General features: G+C 44.8%; 1 protein-coding gene across 3 annotated transcripts in view; it reads left to right on the top strand.

Annotated features, from left to right (window-relative positions):
• Positions 1-4,720: 4,720 nt before the first annotated feature.
• The window catches only part of STK32A (serine/threonine kinase 32A), a 147,047-nt gene continuing 145,209 nt past the window's right edge, over positions 4,721-6,558 (top strand). Inside the window, exon 1 of one of the 3 annotated variants that reach the window (XM_086701092.1) lies at positions 4,721-5,029. The gene's annotated coding sequence lies outside the window, so the exon portion shown is untranslated. The remainder of the gene's footprint in view (positions 5,030-6,558) is intronic. The other 2 variants (XM_086701104.1, XM_025923642.2) reach the window with 2 other exon arrangements.

Raw genomic sequence — 6,558 nt, 5'->3', positions numbered from 1 at the left:
GCCCCACAAATTTTCTTGTTACAAGAGAGAACTCACCTTCTCAGTATACGCAGAATAATTTGCGTATCAGACCCAGAGAAAATAAAGCTTTGTCATATGTGGAGAAGACGAAGCAATGTTACTGAACCTCTGCTCTAATGAGATCCACTTCCCTGGCTCACACATCTGAGAGCTTCCCATTGCCATCATGTTTAAACTTGAAGCTATTTTCCATAGTATAGTTGGTTCTTCAGATCTTTTCTTCTATCCTCTCTCACTCCCACTACCTCCTTATGCTCCAGTTCCACCAAACCTTTGATATTTCTCCCCAAATATTATGCTTTTCTATGCCTTTAGTCTCCAGATCTGGACTGCCTTGCTCTCTAACCATCTTTTCATCCTTCAAGACACAGATCAAATGTTACTAAAGCTTCTGGTGCCTCCAAGCAGAGCAGACTCAGCTACTGCTCTCCAATGGCTCCCATTGGGGCATCCATCAATCTCAGGCTGTACTCATGTTTCCACTCAACATGTTTCCACAAAATCCTCATGTCCAGCCATCCTTTCTCACCTGCCTTTCACCTTATAAACAGCCCAGTAAAGGCCTGTTTATGTCACAGGAATATTTGTCACTTTGAGATCTACTGTATCTTCTTTGTATTTAAGTACTATGTAATTCCCTCCTGCACTAAGAAATGCAAAGAATGATGGAAAAAGAGAAACATTACTTATTTAATTAAATGCATTCTATCTACCAAAAATGCTGGTTCATCACTTTATATAATAGTGGATAAAATAGATGTGATTCCTGCCTTCATGGAGCCTGTATTCACTGGGCAAAACATAGCAAAGAAGTTGCATAAACAAATTACTTCTAGTTCATGGTGAGTGGTGAGATAGAAGAAATGTGAGTGTGTAGGGGAGAATGGGGAAGTGTTGGGGAAACAACTTCAGGTGAGAAGTTGAGGGAAGTTCTATCTGAGCTAAAGAAAAGTGAGGGGTGCCTGGGTGGCTCAGTTAGTTAAGCTTCCAACTTTGGCTCAGGTCATGATTTCATGGTTTGTGGATTCAAGCCCCGCATTGGGCTCTGTGCTGACAGCTCAGAGCCTGGAGCCTGCTTTGGATTCTGTGTCTCCCTCTATCTGTCTCTCCCTCACTCATGCTCTCTTAAAAATAAACATTAAGGGGCGCCTGGGTGGCTCAAGTTGGTTAAGCGTCCAACTTCAGCTCAGGTCATGATCTCATGATTTGGGAGTTTGAGCCCCGCGTTGGGCTTTGTGCTGACAGCTCAGAGCCTGGAGTGTACTTCAGATTCTGTGTCTCCCTCTCTCTCTGCCCCTCCCCTGCTCATGCTCTGTCTCTCTCTCTCTGTCTCAAAAATAAATAAAAACATTAAAAAAATTAAAAAAATAAATAAATAAACGTTAAAAAATTAAAAAAAGAAAGAAAGAGAGGGAGAAGAAAGAAAGAAAGAAAGAAAGAAAGAAAGAAAAGTGAGCTGACAGCTGAGTGGTGAAAAGTCAAGAACCATGTTAATGCATAAAGAAAGCTCATTCAAATGGCCTGGGGTACAGACATGATCACCAAAGCATGATCACCAAAGAGCACAAAGCCAGCGTGGCCAGACTGGAATGTGCAAAGGAATAGTGATTCTCAATGAAGCTGGACAAATTGGTAGGGAATGGATAGTATAAGGCCTTGTCTGCTGGAGTAAAGAGTGTCACTTTATTCTAAATGGAGTTGCACCCAGTGGACAACTTGAAGTCAAGAATGGACGTAGCTGGCATGGTGTTGTATCAGCGTTTATGTTATAAGCCATGATATATTTTATATACATGTTATATATATAATATATATAATATATATTATATATATTACATATATATAATATATATAATTCTGATTATCTACTTGGAGATATATATTTATATTTATATAAATATATATATATTTTTTAATTTTAGTTACCCGTTTATTCCGGTTATCTACTAGGACAAAACTTTCTCACTGGTTTCCTTTTCCCTTAATTCTCCTCTCCACTGGGGGGCTCCAGAGATTGTCAGAAGTATCTGGCCTGGTTGTTTCCCAAGTAACCTCTTGGTGTGGAAGCCTCCCCAGTGTCTCCCACAGCTATGTTTGAGAGAGAATAAACAACTGAATAAATGAAGGATTAACACACAATCAGCTCTTTGAAACAGGTCTGCATTTGATAGAGTGCATCTGAGATAGTAATGAGAATCACGATTTCTGTATAAAACCTACCGTATGCGAAGCGTGACTAAATATATTAGGACTGATTAGTAGTTTTATTTTAAGCAAAAGTGACTATACCAACAGAAGAAAGATTTATAGGACAGATCTGAGAAGTGCTGGGGAAGAACCTGCCAGTCTGCTAATTAAAATGACAATCTTAATGGGGGGCACCTGGGTGGCTCAGTCAGTTAGGCATTTGACTCTTGATTTCAGCTCAGGCCATGATCTCATGGTTTGTGAGTTCGAGCCTCAGATCAGACTCCATGCTGACTGTGCTCTCTCTGCCCCTTCCTGGCTTGCATGCTCTCTCTCTCTCTCTCTCTCTCTCTCTCTCTCTCTCTCTCTCTCTCTCTCTCTCAAAATAAATACAAAATTTTTAAAAGGACAACCTTAACAGTTACCACACTCTAAGGGCTTATTCTTTGCTGCCTAGCACCATGTTAAGGGCAGTAAGGTATACATTATCTCATTTAATCCTCCACCAATCACAGCTGATACGAATGCCCATTATCCCCCTTTACTGAAATTGGTAAACTGGGGCTCAGGGCCTCTAAGTGACTTGTCTAATATCTCAGAAAATTATGCAGTGGAGCTGGCTTTTGGATAAAAGGCTGCCTGACTCCAAGCCCTTTATACTACTAAAGTGAAGAGGTATCCAGAGTCTTCAGTTCTAGTCTCAGCCTGTTTTCTGGCAATTTCAGTTTTCTCAGTGATACAACAGTTACCATTATCTCCTGGGAGGAGATAAGATAGATAACACCAGTCTAACAAATCTGTAGTGAATCTCTAATGCCACGAAGATAACCCAAGGGTTTTTTAAACTACCAGACGTTAAACTACCAGACGTTACACAAAAGGAGTGTGTCTTCAGCCGGGTGCCTGATTTTTGCCTTAACAAAAACACCCTCTCCAAACATTGAATTCCTTAAAAATTCGATTTATTTTTTTTTGAACCTGGTTGCCCTCTTTTGGAATTCAGCTCCAATTCCACATTAAATGTTCATTTATAGCATTTGATGCTCTCCCAGTTTCTTTATAAGGTGTCGGCAACAGAAGGTAAGTCTCTACCTGGTTTTACCACTAACTCACTGTGCAGCTTTGGGCAAATCTCTTCCTCCAGATGCCAAATGCACATGACAGAGTAGGTCAGTTGAAGTTCAAGGTTATTCCAAGTTTCATATTACTAACTAGGGTAGAATGTAGCTAATGACTGAGATAAGAGCGAGAAGAGAAAGTGGGCTAGCTTATAATACAACATAGCTTCTCCGAAATCTTTGTTTCATGAGTAAACTATGGGGCTCTTGACCATAAGGTGACCACTGACTTGTCCAAAAATTTCAGCAGATATATTTAAAGATGCTGCAGACACCATTCTAGGAGCTGTAACTAAACATCGTGAACAAAGCCAAAATGGTTTCCACACTCTGCAACTCTACATCTAGATAGATCAAAACAGGAGTCTGGAAAAAACATTTCAGCCACAGATGCGTTTTGTTTGACCAACACAGCTTTTTTAACATTTCTTAGACTTGCCAATGTTTTTAAATAATGGGAGATTTCACACAGAAGTTCTCGTTTCTAGCTTCTCTTTTAAAATCTGAATATTTGGCAACACTGAGCTGGCATTTCCACATGGCAGGGAAATGCTGGAGCTGAAGAGAAGCTGTCCCCACCGCACCCTCAGACTAGACCTACACCCTCCATTTCTGCCCTGCTCCTCAACTGCCTATGATCACACACCCTCTTCGGGTCCAAGAGCAACCTGTGTACCAATTCTCTGGTGTCTTAGTGTGTGTGACTCTTGGGTTGGTGGAAAAAACAATAAAAAGTTATTTTGACCGTGTCGATTATTACAAAGGGGACGTACAAAGAGCAGCAAGGGAAGAGAACATAGAAACTTCCAGCGAGATTGCCTTCATCTCTGTGCCCCTGTCTCCTGCCCCACCTCCGTAGGCAGAGGTGGAGCATTAAAAAAGATGCAGGGGGAAAATGAGGGACTGGGAGCCAGGAGACCTAGGTCTGGAAGAGGTTCTCTCCGTTCATTGTATGTTACACTTGGCAAGTATTTTCCTTCTTCGTGCCTCAGTTTCCCAGCAGTGAAGGGAGGATATCTGCTAGACCATAATCAAAAGATCCTCCCTGTCGGATCCTATGAAATTCTCAATCCTCTCTTGGTTTTCCCACAATACTGGAGAAAGTCTTACCATCCCGGGCTGCAGGCCCGTACCCGCTCCCCCGCCCATCCCCTCCCACCCCTTCCTCGGTGGCGCTGCCCGGGTGTCTCGGAGGGGAGGGGGGGGGTCACTTCAGGCCTCGGTCCGGGAAGTGGGGGCGCGCTCCGCGGCCAGCCGGCTCTGGACCTTGCCAAGGCGCCTCGCGATCCCGGCCGCCGGCTCGGAGCCGCGCCCGCGGCGCTGTCCCGCGTCTCGCCCTCCCCCGGCGACGCACGGACCCCAGAGGACTGCTCCTCTCCCAGGCGACTGCCCGGCGGTTTCTGGGGAGGGCGGAGACAAGGGGACGCCCTCGGGCTGACCGCTCCCCGCCCTCGGCCCCTCCCAGAGGAGCCGCGCGCTCGGGTGGCGCTCGGAGCCCCGGCAGCCGCAGGTGCCGCCCGCCCCCGGCCAGCCCCGCGCAGCCCCGCGCAGCCCCGCGCCCGCAGCCTCCCGCGCCCAGACAGGTAGGCGCCCTTCCCGGCTCCCTTGCTCTCTCTGCGGTTCTGGGAGTCCCTCTGCTAGCCCCCACTCCCCGGGCGGACGTCCCAGCTTCTTGAAGGAGAGAAGAGAGAACCAAGACCTAGGTGAGTAGTGGTCTGGATTTTTCTTTCTTTTAAATAGACCTGCAGACTAAGGGCACTGTCGGGAAGCTGGGAAGTTAGAGGCGAAGAGAAATGAGACAAAGGCGGGCGGTCAGGATAACCCACCACCAGCACATAGGGCTAGGATCTATTGTTTTGTGGCCCCACCTGGTCCCCCAGCCTCTCACTGATCCAGGGCCAGAACCAGTCAGACTTCAGTAAATATATGCTGGGTCGAGGTGACTGCGGGAGGTGTTTCTGACTGCTTCTCTTACTCAGCTTCTAAACAAGCAAGAACTGCTTTCGATGGTTGGCTTCATCTCCACAAGGATGTTTTCCCCCAAAGCGGAAGGATTTGAACATTTTTACATAGATAAATAAAGTGTGGTGTATTCACACCATGGACTGCTATACAGCGCTTAAAAAGCAGAAATCAGAGCTGCAGAGATCAGCATGCCTAAATCAGAGAGCTGTAAATGTCAATGGCCACAGTAAGACGCAATGTAGACCACGATGTCATTTATATGACTTACTTTAAAACACACGTCATATTGTAAAATCATGGAAAGAGGACTGTGAAACATATACAGGATATGCCATCGTTTCTGCCTTCGGGAAGTATGAAAGGGGAATTAATTTTGCATGAGGGTTAAGGTGGAAATAATGTTTATCTGTAATTTTCGATGAATATTGAAATATAAACAATAGAGCAGAGTGGTGTTTTTCATGATATTTTCTTTCTTTCCTTTTTTCTGTATGTTTCTCAGTTTAAGTTCTGTTTTTCAAATGCAAACAAAGTAAGTTCTATGCACGTGCTGTGACACTGAACCTAAACAGTCCCATCAAAGTGGCAACTTTCTGGCGTCTTTACCTAGGTGGCCCTAACTCCTTAGAGAAAAGCTCACGGATTGACAGCCCCCAAAAGTAGAGGCGAGGGGTCAAACATTGGCTTTAGAGAATGAGTCTGCAGTTAATAATCTGAGGACTGGGCAGGTGAGGGTAGAATCTGAAATTTCTCCTGTGTTCTTGTAAGACATATTGCTCTTCTTCTTATAGTTGCTATGTTTAGGGTGTTCATTTCCACGGGTGATCACTGTCCTCTTGACAGCTTGAAATGATACTCTGTAGCCCTGCAGACTTAGTTCCAGGAGGTCAGGATGGGTGTGGATTTGGCAGAAGAGAGTCCCATAACCCTTCTGGGCCCTATGCCGCAGAATGCGAAAGATGTGCCTTCATTTTCCTGCCAGACAGTTTATTTCTAACTGGATACGAGGGAAAGTTACCTAAGTTGGTTATCCCCCTGGGGAGAAAAAGGCAAAGACAGTTCTGAACTGGATTGGCTACATGAGGTACAATGGAGAAACCACAACATATACCTCCCCCTTCCCCAAACATATGTAAAAGTGGTTTCCTGTTGACAGAGTTCCTTCCTGCTAAAAATCACTGGATATTTGGTGAACCGAATTGTCTGCACATCAGGGTGGAACTCTGAACTGTGGCAAATTGTGATAATATTTCTCTCTCTTTCTCTG

Source organism: Puma concolor, chromosome A1 (genome assembly GCF_028749965.1).
Source record: "Puma concolor isolate L17-30 chromosome A1, mPumCon1.1.hap2, whole genome shotgun sequence".
NCBI lineage: Eukaryota > Metazoa > Chordata > Mammalia > Carnivora > Felidae > Puma > Puma concolor.
The sequence above is the reverse complement of the archived record's forward strand: the minus strand, read 5'-3'. Positions and strand labels throughout refer to the sequence as shown.